This window comes from Ambystoma mexicanum, chromosome 10, assembly GCF_040938575.1.
Source record: "Ambystoma mexicanum isolate Mex_15411 chromosome 10, UKY_AmexF1_1, whole genome shotgun sequence".
Classification (NCBI taxonomy): Eukaryota; Metazoa; Chordata; class Amphibia; order Caudata; family Ambystomatidae; genus Ambystoma; species Ambystoma mexicanum.
In genome coordinates this window covers 280,996,770-281,016,605 of record NC_090932.1, presented here as the reverse complement: position 1 = coordinate 281,016,605, position 19,836 = coordinate 280,996,770, and positions in this window count along the sequence as shown.

The window sequence follows — 19,836 nt, the reverse complement described above, 5'->3', positions numbered from 1 at the left end:
TACTCCCTGTACAGCCACCAATCTGCACCCCCAAATGCAATTGCACCTATGCCCACTATTCCTACTCCCTGTAGAGCCAACAATCTGCACCCCCAAATGCAAATTGCACCTATGCCCAATATTCCTACTCCCTGTACAGTCACCAATTTGCACCCCCCAAATGCAAATTGCATGCATCCAAAAGGAGCAGCCCAAAACCTCTTGACTCCGCACCCATGCATCCCCCTCAAATTAAAACATAGGAAATATGGCTGACACATAGATTTGTCTCTGGCCTGTCACCTTTGGCCCCCACTCTGTGTCCACCGAAGGTAGCGCCTGCATGGTGCAGCTGTTGGACTTCTCCCCTGTGCTTGTACATGTGCACCAGGAAGGGAGCAAGCCAACCACCCCCAGGTATCCTGGGTGCCCCCAGTGCAGGTGTTGCTCAATGGCCCAGAGTCCAGAGCTAGGCTGAAGTAAGGCTGGGACCTGGGCTCTGGCAGGGGTGCCAGCGAAAGAGCTGGCTAGGCTCTGTGAGGTGGACCGGAACACACTGGGTTGTCAACCCTGAGCACCGGGCATCCACCAAATGGTACCAAAGGGCCAGAGTGGAATGTAAATCCCAACAAAGCCGAGTAGCTTGATGCACAGGCATGGTCAACACAGTCATGGTGCGGCCTGGGTCCTGGATAGGGCTCCACAAGGCAGGGAGTGATGTCCCTGGTCGGAACCCCACAAAACCCCAGCCTGGTGGGCACCTTCATACGATGCAGGGCAGAAGCTCACTCCTAATCCAGCTCTGGTCCTCATGTGCCTCAGCCCTCACTGGAGGGAAATATACCATGGACAAGAGCCCAAAGACTTGGTCCTTGGGCAGCAGACTCACATGATCCTGCCAATGAACCCCCAGGCCACACAATAGGATGGCCAGCTGGGCCACCCCCACCAGGCCACCCACTGTGCTTGCATTGTTGTGCTGGAGTAGCCTCTAAGCTGCTGCAACCCCTTTTACACCTCTATTGGTATGACGCATCATGTGGCTATATTATGCAAGATGCAACATGCCAATATGATTTTACATGACACAGCTGGTGCATACAACAGTACTTCACCTGAATGGTCCAGACAACGGAACCGTGATTTCAGCACTCCACGTGTCCGCTCGACTATGCCTCTGATGGAAACGTGGGCTGCATTTATTTTAAAAATGTTTTATTGTGCATTTAGTTTATTTTCCAATCAAGAAAAAACTTTTTTGCACATTTAAAAAAAGAAGAAACAAAATCACATTTTACAAAACTAAAACATATGTACAATACATTAATATAATCAAAAAATACAATTGGATAGGTCCAAAAAACAAAATGTTCCTTGAATACTCCTACTTCTTAGCACCCTCTGCAAATATAGAGGAAAAATCACAAAATCACAGGAACAACCAACATGGCTGCAGAGCTTGCCCACCGTCGGCCGCTCGAGCGAATGGGTTCCTCAAACTGCTGAGTTACTGAGGAGTGCGTGGGGGCCTGGCTGCAAAAGCGTCTGTAACCAACGTCGGCCAGGCCCCCACGCACTCCTCAGTTTGAGGAACCCGTTCGCTCGAGCTGCCGCCGGTGTGAAGCTCTGCAGCCATGCTAGTTGTTCCTGTGGGGCATCCTGAGAAAAATGAGGATTAAGAAAAAATTAATTATTTCGTCCAGGCTGACTTTAGAGAGATCTTCACCTCCAGTGTGAGGACCACATAGAGATCACTTTTGGATCTCCCACAACAGTACCTGTGGAATTTGTTTACCCATAGCACAGACATCATACTGTACAGACCCCCGTCCTGATGAAGGCCGTGTACCAGATGAGGCACATCAAGCCCACCACAAACGGCTGAAACACCCTGGTGTAGACACACTACCCCCAACCGCAGTGCATTCACGCTGCTAAACACAAAGAAATGTATTTGTGTCTTTAACATTTTATATGTGATGTTACAATGTTGAATTGTTTATAATAATAATGATAATAATTTCGCATTTATATAGCGCTACGAACCCTCGGGTATCTGAGCGCTGCTTATTATTACCCACAGTGTGTGGTGATCATTTATCGACCTCGGAAAGATGAAAGGCTGAGTTTGGCCCTGCCGGGATTCAAACCTGCGTCAGCAGGCTCTACAGGGATGTCAAAGCGAGCACTCCTACTCGCTGTGCTAGGAGAACCAAAAAAAAAGTCAATTCAGCAACAAAGCAGGCTCAGTAAATAAGTGTCCTGCCTATAGGCTGAGGGTTTGGTGATGGTTTTTGTTACATCCATCCTGCACTTTACTGAGACACCGTTCACCTACTGCAGGGTTTCCATTCTCTTTAAATTTTAATTCATGTGTATACTAGTTTCTTGTGAATGTCATGGTAAACGACAACTGAGGTCGATTTTGTCTTGCACACACAAATTGGTTGTTTGGCCATAAAATATTTGGTTTTCGTGTGTTGTAAACATATTTGTCTGTATTTTTGGTTAAATACCGTTTGATGTCATATCTCTGAAATGTCCACTTCATATTGACTAACACAAATTTAGATATAAAAACTAAGATTTATTTCAGAGAGTATGAATAAGTGATTTTTCCTCTATATGTGCAGAGAGTCCTAAGAAGTAGGAGTATTGAAGGAACATTTCGTTTTTTGGACCTATTCAATTGTATTTTTTATTTCCTAAGTAACCCTCCTGGGTAGAATAGGCTCCCAACCAGGAGCCCAATTGTTGAATCATTAATATAATCATACAAAAAATTAGAAAATACATGCAGTAGCCTAAAGCATCACCTGCTTCCAAATATACAAGGCTGCAGCGTTCATAACTATAGATTCAGCCCCTATCAATGCAACCCGAAATTGATCTCCATTTATGTTCTCTATAGATCTCACAAAACCGCATTATCCTTTGACATATTAAGGCCTCAATGCAGTGCACGAGGTAAGTATATGTCTGCTTGTCTCGACTTCACAGAAACACTACCTGCAAGTTTCAACTTGCACCTCTGTTTTTTCCATTTACTCGTGACCTTGTTTGTCCCTAATATGTTAAATCAGAGTTGCATTGGAAATGTTCTAAGGCCTGGATTAGACCATTTTATTGGGTAAGTGCAAGGTTTACCACTTTTAAAGCCCTGAGAAGAAGTCTCTGTACCTCTTAAGACTATTCAATCTATCTATCGCCCTGACCATGTCCATCTCACTTGTTTTCTTTTTTATGAGTGTTATAACATCAGGGCGATCACGCTTTGCATCCACAGTAAGTCCTAATTTGGACAGGTAATCTTTTGTAAAGATGTACAAATCTTCAACAAACGTATTTGGGCAAGATTTATGCAAGTATTTTCCCAATAGTTGTAAAAGATGATTTGAACAGAAAGCCATCTTGTCTAGTTTGAAGTATAGAAGAACCCTTCTAATCGATCAGCATGAGAGCAGAGTCTGTAGGCCATACTCAAATCTCAGGGCCTCTACTGGAACCCCCCTTGGTCATGTTCATAATTGAGTGGAGCAATTTGGCCTCCAATGTATCAAACCAGGCAACTTCCACGTTTGACAAGGTCTCCAAAGTGTACAGAATGGCTAGATTTATACTAGTTCTATATATTTGGATGAAGCCTTCTATGTTGCTTCCACCCCAATGGTCAATACAGGATGTTATGGCTGCCCATCTCCTCCATATTTTTGTACATATGTGATCCTCATATTGAGAGGCAGATGGTGAAGACATATAGGAAAGCCCAAATACAGAGCTTATTTAACAGTAACAAAGGCTGTACCGTCCAGGTGCCACTGTAGTTTTCTGGGCTTAGTTTGAGAATCCTTCAGGCACATGATTCTTGTTTTAGTTTTGTTTATGACCATAGCATTTTCTTTAGCATATTGGCTTAAGGCATTTAGTGTGCGCTGAAGGCCAATCTGTGTCTGGTCAAAAATGATGATGTCATCTGCATATAACATGCTAATAATTTACGGTCAGAGGAACATTTCAAACCATCTTAAATGTGTGTTTCATGTCAGCCGTATATAAATTGTAAAGGATGGGTCCCAATACGCAACCCTGTTTGAGCCCCTGGTATGTGGAGATATATTTTGAGAGGCACCCCTCTTGGTTAAGACAGACTGCTACTGAGATATTTGTGTAAAGCATTTGGATATAATAGAGCAAGGCAGGATCAATGCGCCAGTCTTTTAATTTTATCCAAAGCCTACTTTTGGAAACCATAATGCCCTCAGGTACTTTAATATCACAATGGTAGTGGTTGTATTGTTTTTTTTTCCTAAATCCTGTTTGGAAAATACGGTTATTTGTTTCCATCCAGGTATTTAGTTGTTCCCATAAGACACTGGCGAATAGTTTCTAGCTGCACCAAGATAGACTGGCACCAGCTCTCAGGTATTTGGTCAGTCTTGAATATTTTTAAGATGTATAATTCCAAAATCCTGGCCCCGAAGATTGGATTTTCCTTAAAGACAAGGTTGGCGATGCCATCAGGCCCCGGGGCACGAGAATCTTTAGATTTTATTATTAACCTTTCTAGGTTTTCTGCTATGATCTCAACTTTTAGTTTAGCTCTTAGTGGCAATCTCGCCTTGCCCCAGGCCATAGGCACCCCCAATTCGATCTCCATCATAACACATCCAGGTGGAGAATACAGATCTTGTATATATTTCGTCCAAGTTTCCTGTGAGATTGGATTAAGTTCAATCTTATAGGAGGATTTCTAAAATGATTAAAGTTACGCCAAAATGTAACCTTATTATCTAGTCTCAACCATAGAAACAAGTTCTGCCAATTTCCAGTTCTTAGATGCTTTATGTGTTTTTTGCCAGTTTCTATATTTTGTGGCAAGATTAGTCGCCATCTTCTGTTTGGTATTAGCAGATATCTCCATATTTCTTTTAACAGCTGCCTTGTCTCTTCGATGCTGTCTCTTTCTTTCCAAAACCATTACATCGAAGGGCTTATGGCAGCTGTCATGAGGGTTATTAAGCTGATCTTTTCTGGGATTTATACAAGATGGAATCATACTGGTTCCAGGTGTTAATAGCCTCGCAAAAATATTGCCATACAAAAATATCGCCATATTTTGCAGAGATACTAAGGCATGGAATCTGCGAGAGACGCTCCTGCAACCCCCATATTATTTTAAAAAGGGCAGGGGACACACCTGCAACCCCCACTCCCAATAACCCCAAATATTATCCCCACTAAAAATATCACCTATAGCCGTTCCTGACGACCATATATATGGCGATATTTTTGGTGGGGATAATATTACCTGATACCATCATAACCCTAATTATTTCCGTCAGATTCCACTCTGTTATTAACAAAGTGTCTACATTTTCAAAATGTTTAGTTAATATGTCATTCACAAGTTTGCTATCACTATGTACCCAACGTATTCTATTGCACACTAAATTTGTTGTTACTTTGGCACATTTCTGAAGTGGCTCAGGAATAACTTTTAAGTTTGTTGACCAGCGTAATGGGCCATGGTCGCTAACCCTATTATGGAGTACCGCTATTGGGCTGCACAACGAGCTCCTTTCCATGTCCACTATAACGTTGATTAAGGATGTCACAATGCCATCTGTCCATGGGTATTGTGGTTCAATGTCATTACTTGGCGTCATCCAAAGAAGTTCAAGGTAAGAACAAATCAAACAATGTATGCCAAGAGTGATTCTGCCCCATGTTTTTACTATGAGACATTTGTAGTAGTCACCTATTAAAGTCACCAGCCAGCAATACATGGCCGAGAGGTGACATTTCCGACCATCGAAGTATGGCATCTGATATTAAGGACTGTATTGGCTTAGTCAAAGAGCCTCCCGCTGGAACATAAATGCTGATGATTAGAATTTCAAAAATAGGGAGAGTCGAAGTCTGCAGTATGTCCATTAATACATTTGGGGACTGGTTTTCATGTGTAAATAGCGACAGTTTTAGGTGCGCCCTAGCTGCTATGGCAAGGCCTCCACTTGCCCTCCCCTTCTTAGGCCAGGTGGCATTGTTGAAAAGGATTCGGTATCCATCAATGTGAAAGCTCTTGTTACACCCTGTTTCTTGCAACAGAAATACATCCGTCTCTTGCAAGTGTATCTGACCTTTTGGATGAAGCAAAAAGGAGCGGTGCCCTCGTGAGTTCAATGACACCCATGACAAGATTAAAGTTGCGTTGCCTTATCAGTTAGCTCCTTTATATGAGCACGTTGGCATCCAGAGGAATGAGTCCGCTGTTTTGTCCCTTACCCATGAGCTGTGATTTTTTCAATGCTCTTAATTCTGCTCTCTCTGTTGATTGTGTTAAGGTTGGTAGGTTTTTCGCTGCATTTTTTGCAGGGTCCAACTTATGGCCAGAAATTTTCTGACATGCTATTAATGTATATCGTGCCTTCAGAAGCGTCTCCGCATGAGTTTTCAGCATGGCTACCAGTGCCCAGTTTGTGTTGCTATTCCAACGTGGCAGTTCGATTTTCAGTATATCTATAGATTGAATGAGCTCCAAATATGGCAACTGCTTTAAGATATACAAGAAAAGCTGATCTGTTTAGAAATGGACTGTAAGGCGTTGGATTATTCTCTTCCAAAATGACCCAGGTGCTCCTGTTTTTTAGGGCACCGGGGAGGATGATAGGCAATACACTGTTTATTTCTACTGGGTGCGAGATAATATGCAGTTCATTTTCCATCTTTTGAAGGGCTTTATTGACCCCAACAGATTTTGTTAAGGCTGGTAAAGAGGATAGTGTTTTGTTCTATGCGGGTTGCCCTTTTTTAGGGGCCGAATTGCATAATTGTTTATTTATCATCTTAATAGTTGGAACTTTGTCTTTCGATCCATGCAAATGTGCCTGTTTTTCAGGCCCTTCAGCTGCACATTTTTGAAATCCAAAGCCCTTACACACACATTGCTTCACTGCCTTTAGGTTTCCTTTTAAGTTTGTCTGCCTTGGTACAACTTCAGGTGTCTGCAGAGTGGGTCATATGTGTGTTGTCTGAGGAGTATGTTTATTTTTTAGGGCCTTTTTTTAGCTCAGCCGCTGGAGAAATGTAAACTTCCTCATAAGCCCAACTTATTAGATTGTAGCGGGCTGGTGTGGTGGGATTTTGGATAGGCGTCATCAGGAATGGTAATAGTGGGTAAGCACTGTCCCCTGTAATGGAAGATCATCAAATATTGTTATGGTATGTGATTCTGTAGTGGGTTGGATTGGATGTGACCCCCAATAAGTGTGCTTTGGGGTGTGTGCTGGCTGATGCGCACCAATGATTCACTTGTTGCCGAACGTTCCCAAAGCCAGTGCCTGGTGGATGGGGGAATGGCATAATGTGTAGCTATCGTGGGTCCACTCAGGGTAATTTGCATTTACATGCATGATGTCACCCTTAGCAACAGAGATAGCCTGCACGTTCAACAAATGCCAATTTTTTGGTTCCAATATTTATGTTCTCTGGCTCGTGGGGGCTATAGTGCAACATGTGTGCAATCAATTACCCCAAGAACCCGTGGGAACCGGGCAACTGCATAGAATTCTTGAGACACGCTTTGCCTTGCCTGCACATTGCATGGCATGTCTATGTGGCTGTGCACACATGCTATGATGCAGTTCAGGACCTGTTTGAGGCAGTGTGATTGTGTAGGCTGTGAAATCCCCCTGACAATGGCTGTGGTCTGTTGGAATGTCCCAGTGCCCAGGAAGTGAAGGACAGTTAGGACTTTCACCAAGGGTGGTATTGGCTGTAAGCACATGGTTGGGTACAGCAGGTCATCCTCCCACTTCCTGAGCAACTCAAGGATGAAATGGGGGGGAAGCAGTATGCACCATCTACTTTCTCATCAGGTATGCCCAATTTTGTATGGTAGATTTTGGAATGTCCTCCTCCTTCTCCTCCTCCTTCCATGAAGCAGTACGTATTGAAACAATGCAGGAACGTGCATGATTGTAACATTTCTCTACAATTACATGGCAGTTTTTTAACTAAGGATTGTATGGCATTTTTGAAATTTAGGATTGCATGGCACAGTTGTACTTTGCGGCCTGTCATGGGTGGCAATAAAATCGGAGTCCTTTACAGTCTGCATCGATGCAGAATTAAACTGGTAAATACAAGTATGTTTGTACTTCATGTTTGTATATTTGCACGGTGCCTACCTCCCCACGCCCATGTTATCCCTCAATTCCCTACCTTAATGAGGACATTTGCATATTCCGCCACCTTCTTCTACTTTGCACTGGCCATTCCCTCACACCTCGTGCAATGTGCGCGAACATTGCGCAATGTGCCAGGGACCAGCGCAAAATAAGTCGGAAGATATAGTTTTACACAGCACAAAGTGCACTTTTTTGGCACAAATCAGGCACTGAGTGTGTAACAGTACAGATGTGATTCACATGATGAATGTTAAATTATCACTGACTGGATAGCATTTTATTTTAGAGTCCAGCACAGTATATTTTAAAATGATCTGTATTGTCTCAAAGTGCATATTTCAAACTAAAGTGCAAGAAAAAGTGAAGCACTGGAATAGGGTCCCTCAGACTTGAGTTGAGAGGACGGACCAAATGCCTTGTGTACAATTTATTATGCATAAATAATTGCTAAGATCAAAACATGCCCGCTAAACTAGGATGTAAATATATTCCTTCAGTGAACATAGGCAATATATGTGCCCTAAGCAAACTGAAAGGTTCAATATAGATTCACAGATCATGTATTAAACTGCTATGATAAACAAATACATGAAAGTTCTCCATATACAATGAACATGACTGTGGTAAACACAGGCAGTGTTGATTGGCATACGATTCAGATGATATAACTCATGAAAATAGATTTAAACTGCACTCAATTAAAAAACATATATATTGTAAGTCGTTATTTATAATGTACTTACTACCGAGAGGTTTCTAAGCACGGACCCCGGGATTGAACCTATGTTGCTCCAGGCTGCTTATATTGTAAGTGGTTATTTATAATGCTCTTAATAGCCAGAGGTTTCTAAGCACGGACCCCGGGATCGAACCTGTGTTGCTCCAGGTCTTCCAAGGGGAGCACGTTGCCCCGGAGCTATTCTCCTAATATATGGATATTTCCCTCCATCCCATGCACTGATATTCATTTACAATTTATTGTGATGAGAAAAGCTGCTTACAGCCTTAACTGCCATTGGTCTTTGGATCAATTAAATATGGCTGCAAGATTGTATTTTGGGTTTATCTATGTATTTCAAAAGAGATGATGCACTCCTGAGATTTTTGCTTTGAATACATTGATTTATTTCGAATGAATGCAATTGTCTTAATATTGCATGCATCTCTCTGCATGGACCCCTCCTTGATTCCCTGACATGTGCCTCGCTGCCCTTTTAGCAGCTGCTTCAGGGGGTTCATGTATTGCTATTGCAGCACTTTACATTTATGAATGAATGCTCCTTTTATGCTGTGATGTTTTTGAGATTATATATTTGATTGGTCCACTGCTAGTGAGTTTCACTGGGCCAGCTTCTCAAGATGCCATGTTTTCTCCTGTATTATGCCCAGATAGCTGGACATATTTATAAAATGTTGGATTTCAACATCAGTCCGGAACTCCAAATAAAAATAGCTAATTTGCTCCATTAAGCAAAGCCCGTACTGCATCAAAGTTTAAATATGTGTGTTAACTGAAAACTATTTAAAAGACATAAATACCTTTCAGTGTCCAAGTTGAAGCCATGTGGAGCAAACATGTGGGTCCATGTATTCCCATTAGTTCACATTGTTGTACCAAAGAGTATCATGTCCCCTTTCATTGGCATTGCTGTTCTATGACAACCAAACAATTTTAAACCATCAGGGTTTGCATAGAAAACGGTACAATATGTCAGCATTGCATATCACTTAAGTGTCATGTTATGGTATGTTATGTTAAGTTGTTCATACCATGCACTTTTGCCATTTTTATGTTCTCCAGGCGCTCACATGGTTCTAAAACGCAAAGTGGTGTTGGTCGTTTATTGTGGAAAGAGGGAAAAGAAAGGCATTAATTTCAGCTGTTAGTGTGCATCGAAATAGGAGTAACTGGCATCTGTGCATGTGAGCTTTCTAGGGGTGTTTTGTTTTGTACATTGGCAGTGTATTGTTTACAGATAGGGGACAACCAGAGCTTGAACTCTCTGGTGTTTGGTCTCGTAGGGGTTTTTCTGAGTAGGATGGGGAAGGAATTCGGTTCTGGCCCGTTTTGTGAGTGTTTTTTCTCAAGCTGGCGTGCGAGGGTGGATGAAAAGGAGAGCAGTAGAATGTTTTGGAGTATCTGGCTGTGTATCGTCTCTGGGCCCACTACAGTTATGTGATTAAGTTTGTGTTGTGGTAGCCCCCTTCGCATAGGCAAGAGAGAGGTTTTGTTAAAACGGAATGTGCAATGAAGTTGTGTTTGGCTCGGTGTGAGGAACAAGAAGTGGGAGAGCAGGGCTAGACCTGATTATCGTTCGAGGTGTATGTAAATGACTCAAGTTGATGTATTTTTTTTTTTAAATACTGACTATGGAATATGGTGCATTAGATTGTCTGGGTCCACTAAGTCAATTCATTTAGTGACTTTGTTTTGGAGAATTGTGTTCAGTGCCCAGAGTATTATTTGGGATGGGTGTGGTGTGTTTTACTAGATATCCTGGTGTAGAAAATTCAGTGCATTAGGCTTACTGAGTTTTCTCAAACCACTGGTTTAGGAATTGCACTCCTAATACCTTTGTGGGAAAGGCTTGGGCTTTGTATGGGAAGATGTTGAATCCCAGAGGGAGGCGATAGGTATCTGGTTGTTGTTGGTCTATATTCTATCTATGGCAGTTGAATAATCAGGTTTTAAGTTGTTTCCTTAAAGTCAGGTGGCCCTCCGTCATCCTGATTTTCTTAAGTATCCAATTTCCATAGTTTTGCAATGAGAATGGAGAAGGCTGTTACTCCGAACTTAGTTTTCTCATAGTGCCGTGTTTCTATGAGGAGATTAGTGCTTGATCTAAGAGTTCTTCTTGGCTGTTATTTTAGTTGGGTGATTTTAGTTCGGAGACATTTTGGTCCTTGTCCGTGTAAGGCTCTATGGCATCTTTGGTCCCAAAACTTAACATCTTGGAATCCCTAGATGATTCTATTAATCTGGTATCTCATCTCCTGCTCTCCATCACATCTACAGTTAACCAACTAGCACCACAGACAACTAAATTAATGAAGCCAGAGTCCTCCAAGAATTCCTGGTTTAATGATGATATAATTTATTCCAGGAAACATAAAAGGGCATTGGAATGGGTCTGGATAAAGATAAAGAATGTGTGCACTCTCACACTGGCTGCCTGTAAGGATTCTGTATCTAGCTTTAAATGAGCCATTATTGGGGCAAAATATACTGACTTCAATATCAGAATAAGTGATGCAAGTTCTAGCTCTAGGGAACTTTTTAATATTCTATAGGAAGATGAGGATAAATACCCACTATCCACCACTGTGGAAAGAAATGATCTCGGTGTCAGGGAATACAGGATGAGTTCTCCAGGAAATTCGCTTTCTATCAGCAAACAATTACATCTAAGCAGCTGTAATGCTTTTGAAATGTAACGTTTTTGACTAAAACACTGTCTGTATTCTTCCATTAGAAAACATGTTTTTCTCACCTATGCTAGTATGCAGTGCTTCAAGGATTGTTTTGAAGAGAGACGCTAGCAGCTGTTTGATAATGTGGTATTATATTCATGCTCCCATGAGAAAGGGAAGTGTTTACATCTTGTGGTTTCAATGTGGCATTTTGGCTGAATGCCCATGGAGGCGAGCAACAGGTGGACCTGGAAAGTCAGAGCTTTCTGGGAAAATACCATCCTGCACTTGTGGGATGTACCAGATTGGAGAAATTGGAGAGCACCAGATTAGGCAGATGGAACAAGCTTCAGGCAAAGGGTGGACACACCGCTTTCTATTGCCCGTTAAACAAACATTTCTCTGTTCAACTGGTTTGGAGTTTCCCAGTGCAGTTCTGGCAGAAATGAGGAGTATTCTTTAACAGTTTTTATTAACTAACCTTTTTACATGAACCTTTTTTCGTAGTTCATTCAATGGATGCTGATTTGATAATAAATGTCCATAACAAGCCATTTAACATTTTAGCTGAAACTGTCTTGCATGAATAATTGCCTTTCAACGTGTAAAAGTTTTTCTCTCTTCATTGTGCATTGGGGTTGTGAAAAAGATTACTCTGTACATTTGAAAAGAAAAAGTATTTGGTGCCACAATCATTTAACTGCCTTGTGCTGTAAAATTTGATGTATCCAGAATCTGTGCTTGTGCATTGAAAGGCAAGATTTATAGCAGTTTTTTTTTCTCTTTCTTTGAAGTGAGAGCTTGGCTGTGTTGATAAGCATTGTGCGTGTGAGTGCTTTGCATGATTTTATTCAGGTTGTGGTTAATAATTTGTTTACATATATCGTTGTAAATCGCTGTATATATGCATTCTTTGTTTGAAAATAAGGGAGATTAAGGTTCTTTCGCTGGCTGAAATTGTCTTGATGTTGTTATTATTGGCTGGACTAAAGGTCCATATGATGCATTGGCTAAAGAGTGAGCTTGTGCTGCAAGGGTTAAATGAGAAGTGGGATGAGACCTTGGGGATTGCTGGCCCCAAAGAGGTTATGTCTTAATTACATCAGGCTTCAGTGCAGAAGGGTAATGCATTTGCCGCACTAGATACACATGGTTGGAATTTGTTGAATTCCTATAGGAAAATGCATCAGAGGAATGTGAAATTGGAGGCAGATGTATTATGTTTAGGCAAAGAAATAGCTGCTGAGAAACACATTTCACTGATGCAACAATTGCAGTTGAAAATGTGGTTTGTCAACGCATCTAGATATCAGGAAGTTGCAGAGAGGTCATCTGTCTGAGTTGTCCGATATCAATACAGAAAGAGAAGGGGCAATGTCAAAAAATTGAAAGTTGCTGCAGTGATTGCCACTGCTGGAGCAAATTGGGATCCATATCTGTGGGATGGTGATATATGGGATTTATATTAATCAGATTGTAGTCCTGATGTGAAAGCAGAATGTACACTGAAACATGGTGGGAAGACCATTACTATTAACCCAGTGACTAGACATAGGATTGGCCCACAGCCACACAGTCCAGGCAGTGGTGTTGTGGATGTGACCACACTAGAAGATTATACACAACAGGAAGTGGGTGAAATTGTTACTCGATTGAGGCAGAAGTCTGGGAGCCCATGCTCATCTGGATGGTGTGCATGTATGATGTAGGTTTGGGGGGCTGTTGGTAGATTGCACATATTCTCCATGCTTCCTGCCTTTATCCACTGACACCAGTATATAAGAACCATTGTGAGCTGGGCCTCCTCCATATGCAAATGGCCAAGCTTCGCAGGTGTCTTTGTTGCACCTAGCAGCCTAGGGGTGTAACCGAAAATATCCCATTACCACAGATTGGTCCACTGAATAGAAGAAGTGGTATACTTTAAAGCAGGCAGTTCAGAAAATCTGAAAACATGCTATGAAAGAAGCAGTTCATGTGGATAACTTGTAATATGGGGGAGTTGCCATTGTCGGTGTCAAACAGAAATATGGTTATAGAACTGCCCTACTCGCAAATAAGAGTGTCATTATGACTTTGTTGGTGGGCATGACTGGGAAGGCAACTGATGAAGTGGTAGTTGCTATTCGGCAATTGTCTGATCTGAGTGAATGGGCGAAAGGTGAGGACAAACTGAGAGAGCGAGGGCGGGGCACAGTAAGAGAAGAACAGAAGGCAGGAGACAAGATAGCAGAGATTCCCGTGTGTCAAGAAAGTGCATGTTTCTGACATTGTTGAAAGATGGTGTGCCATGGGAGGAGATTGATAGTATTGAAAGCAGGGAAAGGTATGAGTTGTACAAAAAGAGTGGGCTTGCAGGGAAAGAGCACTATAAACAAGTTAAGAGACAGGTGGTGTCCAAGCAGAAAAGGGACACTTCACCTTGAGCGCATCCTGATGAGGAGCAGGGAGAAGGGTTCATGGGGATCCTTTCAGAGTACCGACCAACATATGCTGATTTGAAAAAAACAGTGACTGTCATGTTAGAGTCAGAATCTGGATGCACTAATTCTAAATTTGAATAGGATTATGGCCAAGTCCCAGCAGGTTCAGCTCTTATAAAGTTGATAGACAACCTCATGTTAATGTCCAGATATTTTGGACACACAAGAGGTCTCAGTTTTGATAGATACTGTGGCAGAAGCCTCATTGATTCATGGATTTAAAGGTTGATACTTTACCATTACTGGGCTGGCCCACAGTACAACTGGAGTGGAAATGAAAATAGGCAATTTGAAAAGACAGAAATTTCAAGTGGTGAGTGTCCCGATATTTGAATATATTATTGTTTTTGACATTCTGGAGGGGTTAACTCTAGAACTAGGAGGTAAAACAAATCAGTTTGGAGTGAATTCTTTGAAGTGTAGACCAGTTATTGCAGGTAAATAGAAAATGTAATTCCTCTGGTGTACATGCCTTTGGCCACGATGCGTGTCTCTATGAAGCAATATTGCATTCCTGGGGGTCATAAGGAAATTTCAGACACCATTAAAGAAATTGTATGTAAGGGCTGTTTGGATTTTGGAGACAGTATATACCACATTTAGGGCACATCTTGGCCCCACTTTACAAAGTGACATGAAAGAAATATAAATTTGAGTGGGGTGAGGAGAAGCAGAGAGCATTTGATTTGGCAAAGGACACAGTATAGCGTGTGCTCGATTTGTGGCCTTTGAAGTCAGGAGGAATGTAGTTGAATTTATCTGTACATGAAAATTATGCTAACTGGAGGCTGTGGCAAAAGCAAGACAAGAGGCGAGTTTCCTTTGGGATTTGGATTTGCAAATTGCCGAAGGCTGGTAATAAGTACACTTCATTTGAAAAGCAATTGCTAGCATGTTATTGGACCCTTATTGGCACTGAACAACTGACAGTGGGTCATGAAGTTTTGATCAGGCCCGAAATCCCGATTATGCAGTGGGAGTTGAGCTCACCTAAAACACACAGGATGTCACACTCAAGAAGCCAGTATATTTAAATGGAAATGGTGCATTCAAGACAGAGCAAAATCAGGAAAGGGTAGGGTTGCGAAACTACATCAGCAAGTGGCTAATGTACCACCCATAGATTAAATACCACAGGAAGTAGCAGAAGTATATCAGTCTCAAGTAAATGGGGATTACTTTATGGGGATTTGAAAATAGAGCAGACAGAACATGCCTGGTTCACCGATGGCTCTGCTCGCTACATAGGAACTGAGTGCTACTGGAAAGCAGGGCTATATAATCCCAGGATAAAAAAGAATTTAACAATGTCAGGGAAAGGAAAGAGCAGTCCATTTGTAGAACTCTGTGCAGTATATCAAGCTTTGAAACAAGAAATAACTGGTCAATGTCATTTTTGCAGAGATTCATGATCAGTGGCCAATGGGCTAGCAGTGTGGCTGCTGACATGGCAAAATAATGGGTGGAACATTCATTCAAAAGAATTGGTGGGAAAGAAACTGTGGCAAGATATCTGGGAAATGCTATCACAAAGTGAAGTAACAGTATGTCATGTGGATTTGCACTGTACTATTAACTCATTAGAACGCTGGTTGTATTCTGTTGTAGATGAACACACCAAGATTTCATCTGTGGATGAAGAGGCTCAGGAAGGTGATTTGGAAGGTTTGGCCGAGTGGGCTCACCAGAAATGTGACACATGGGAGAAAAGGCTACTTCCAGGGGGGCACAAGTTCATGGATAAATATTCCTTCAGAGGTAGTGAAAACAATCATTTTGCAATGTCATATGTGTCAACATCAACAGCATAGACCCCTCCCTCATATTGTCCAGGGGACTTTTTATGAAGAGGGAAGTTACCGGGTCAAATCAAATTGAAGGGTTTGATCAAGTCGGCTCACCAGAAATGTGACACATGGGAGAAAAAGCTACTTCCAGGTGGGCACAAGTTCATGGATAAATATTCCTTCAGAGGTAGTGAAAAATATCATTTTGCAATGTCCTATGTGTCAACATCAATAGCATAGACTCATCCCTCATATTGTCCAGGGCACTTTTTATGAAGAGGCAAATTCCCGGGTCAAATCTGGCAGATCGTTTATATCAGACCTCTGCCAATTAGTAAAAGCTGTCAATATGCATGTACAATTTTGGATACGTTTTCAGGATATTTGATGGGTCTGCCATGCAAGAGGGCCACACGATTAAACACTTTTAAGCTGTTAGATCAGATCATATTGCATTATGGTGTACCCTTGCAAATAAATTCAGAGTGACAATGGGTGCCATTTTAAAGGCAAGTTGATTCAGGAATTCTGTCAAGAGAAAAATATAGAGTGGTGGGGTTGATTGAGAGAATGAATGGTTTGTTGAAATACCAATTGGGCAAATCAGGCAATGGCAGTTTGCTAGGCTGGCATGATCATGTTTTTGATGCTGTGCAGATAATGAAAAACATGTATTGACTGAGAATGACACATCTCTGATGCACCTGTTAACTAACACCTGTTGTGCAGATGCAACCTAATTTAGCTATAGAGACTATGGTGCATTGAGAGATTATGCCCGGTGTTTTAGCTCCACACCACGCAACTCCAAATCTGCAGGAGTAAACTTGCACGCTCAAGAAGAAATTAGATTAGAACCCAGAGATATAATAATCTTTGAGGCAGGGCTTGGAGTCCAGATTCCACTAGAACACATGGTATTGATTGGCCATAGATCTGGATTTGCATTGAAGGACATCCAAGTACTGGGAGGAGTGATAGATGCTGATTACCAAGAAGAAATCAAAGTCATTTTAATGAACGGTGGAGATCAAATATTGTCTGTCCTGTACGAGACAGAATAGCCCAGCTGATTGTCATACCTGTTAAATTGTCCACAATCATAAAAGGGGAGTCCCCTACAGTGTTAACTACTTGTGTGCTATGGTGGTTTTGGCTCATCAGACCACATGGTATTGGGTGCAAAGGTGTGGGTAGAGAAGCCAAGTGGCACACCAGTGCATTAGGGCTGTGAAAAAGATTACTGTGTAGATTTGAAAAGCAAAACAGCAGCTCTGCCTGGAAGATTTTTCTCCCTTTAGATGATTTTCTCACACTGTAAGTATGTCTAATATAGTGCTCAACATCTCCAAGTTTACATTTAGACAATGCATTAAAGAGTGTTTCGAACCTGAGACCAACTTCTTGTATCGGAGATCCCTGTTCAGCTAGCATTTGTAAAGTTTCACTTGATCTTCTGGACCCATGGTTTACAAAGATCATAAACACTTCTTTTAGAGACAGCCTAGAACCCTTGTGCCTTAAAGAAGCCTGGATTTCTCCTCTCATAAAGAAAAGCAGCTTGGACCCCACTATCACAAACAACCATCATCCAATTATGAATGTCCCATACCTCCTGAAGATTCTGGATCATATTACATATCTTCAGTTCCAGGAATTCATGGAAGCAAATAACATCGTAGGCACTCGCCAATCGGGATTTAGATCTAAACGTGGTACAGAGACAGCCTTATTGGATTTCAAATTTAACACCACCAGTATCATGGAAAGGGGTAATCCAGTGCTGCTGATTTTATCAATTCTTTCAGCAGAATTTGTCCTTATGGACCATTAACCTTTGGAAAGCAGTCTCATGGCAATTGCGCATTGCTCTGTGAGTGCGGCCCAGTGCATTCAATCTTTTCTGGGGCCACGACCCGTCAGAGTAGCAGTGGATAGTGCTCACACTTCTCCCATTATCACTACTTGTGGAGTGCTTCAGGGCAAGTGTTTGTCTCCAACTCTGTTCAAAATTTACATCAGACCTCTTTTCGCCCTCTTGGACAACCTGAATATAGAGTACACCACCTATTCTGATGATTCACAGATTCTTTTTGAATGATCAGTTAAACACACACAAGATACAAAGTCTGTGAACAGAGCTTTTGCTGCAATCCAATCATGGATGGCTTTTAACTCCTTCACCCCTCAATGACAGCAATACAGAGCTCTTCATTATTGCATCTGGTCCTCGTTTGAAAAAACTGGACTCAAAATACAGTCATTTTTCCATCATGGGCTGTAAGATAGCTGTACTCAAACAGGTGAAGATATCTCCGCTCATCTTGCCACTATGTTACAAGACTATTGAATGAAAAAAATGCCTTACTTATCCCTCAAAAAAAGATCCTTTCTTGCCTCTGCCCTTCTCAATGCAAGATTGGATTCCTGTAATAGTCTCTTGATAGCAACATCTCAGGCTAATCTGCACTCTTCAGACTGCTCAAAATCGAGCCGTTAGGGTGTCTTTGGCTTAGCCAAACATGACCACGTGACTTCTTCAGGACGTGCCCTGCATTGGCTCCAAGGTGAGCACAAGATCACTCACAAACTGCTGTTGCTAACATATAAATGTCATACTGTTGTAGCACGCCAATACCTAATAAACCACTTGGCAGCTGCCTGACCAGTGAGAAGCTTGCATTCTAGTGCTAATCAAAAGATCATGCAACCACAGTTCAAGCTGATAAGGTTTGGCGGGACATGTTTTGATGTCCAAGCACCTAAGGAATGGAATGTTCGCCCCTTTTCCCTATGGATGTTCTCTTTTCTGCCCTCTTTTAAAAGGGCCGTCAAGCCACGACTTTTCAACCTGAAACTGGGTTAAGTAAATCTTGTGCTCCCTTTCCCTGTCCTTAATTGTGCTGATTGTTTCTTTATTTTGTTTTCTGTGCGCCGTGAGGCCCATAGGCCTGAGGCATTGAAGAAGAATTAAATATTAATATTAATAATATGGGCGATGAAGATGGTTTTGAAAATGACCATCTTTTTTACTGGTAATCAGGGCAGAATTCACAGGAGTGGGTGATGTGTTCTGACCTGTGTTCATGAATTAAAGAGACTCAGCATGATATGATATGATATGGCATTTGTAACGTGCCTATGCATGCGTGTGACTTCACAAGCTCATTCAACATACGTTTTATTCATCTTCACCTTCGCGGATATTTTTACAAATAGGGATACATATATATTTCCTACGAAGAAGTTACTGAGAAGCAAAACAACAATAAAACAGATATATTTTTTCCATTTAATACTTTTTTCGTGACATTGCAGGATCTCTTTCTATCATTTTCCTTTAGTATGTTGAATATTTTCATTTGTACCCAGTGAGTAGGAAAGTATGTTGTGTCACCTTTTAGATTACTCGGTTTGCCATGAATTCCTATATTGGAATCAGGATGTCATCTGTTTTCTATAGGTTCAAATAGAATAGTTATTACATTTCTGGAAGACTTTAGAAGATAAATTAGGCATCTAGTTGAATTGAATTGATTGTTTATTTGTATAGCGCCTATGCACAAGTGTTTCAAAGCGCTTCAAGTAGGGAGGGAACATGGGAGAATACAGTTACATTCTTACAAGTCCTTGAAAAGAATTAAGAATGAGTAAAAGAACTATCATAATCAGCCTGAGGACATTTCAGATAGTGCAAGTGCAAGGAACAGTAAGGGAGAAGAGGGGAAGTTGCAGTGGATGCAAGGATTACATTCAAAACCCTCTGCATTGTCCACAAGGCTTCCTGGGGCCTGGGTCCAAAATACCTTCTAACTATCCCTATGTAAATACCTCCCCTCTCGAGCTCTTTGCTCCTCTATCTCTAACTCCCTCAAGGTCAGTCGTTTTTCAAACAAACGAGCTGGGGGTGGATCTCTGTCTTCAGCTGGTGCCTCCCTTTGGAACAGCCTCCCTACCACTCTGAAACTTGAGGAGAACCATCTCCGG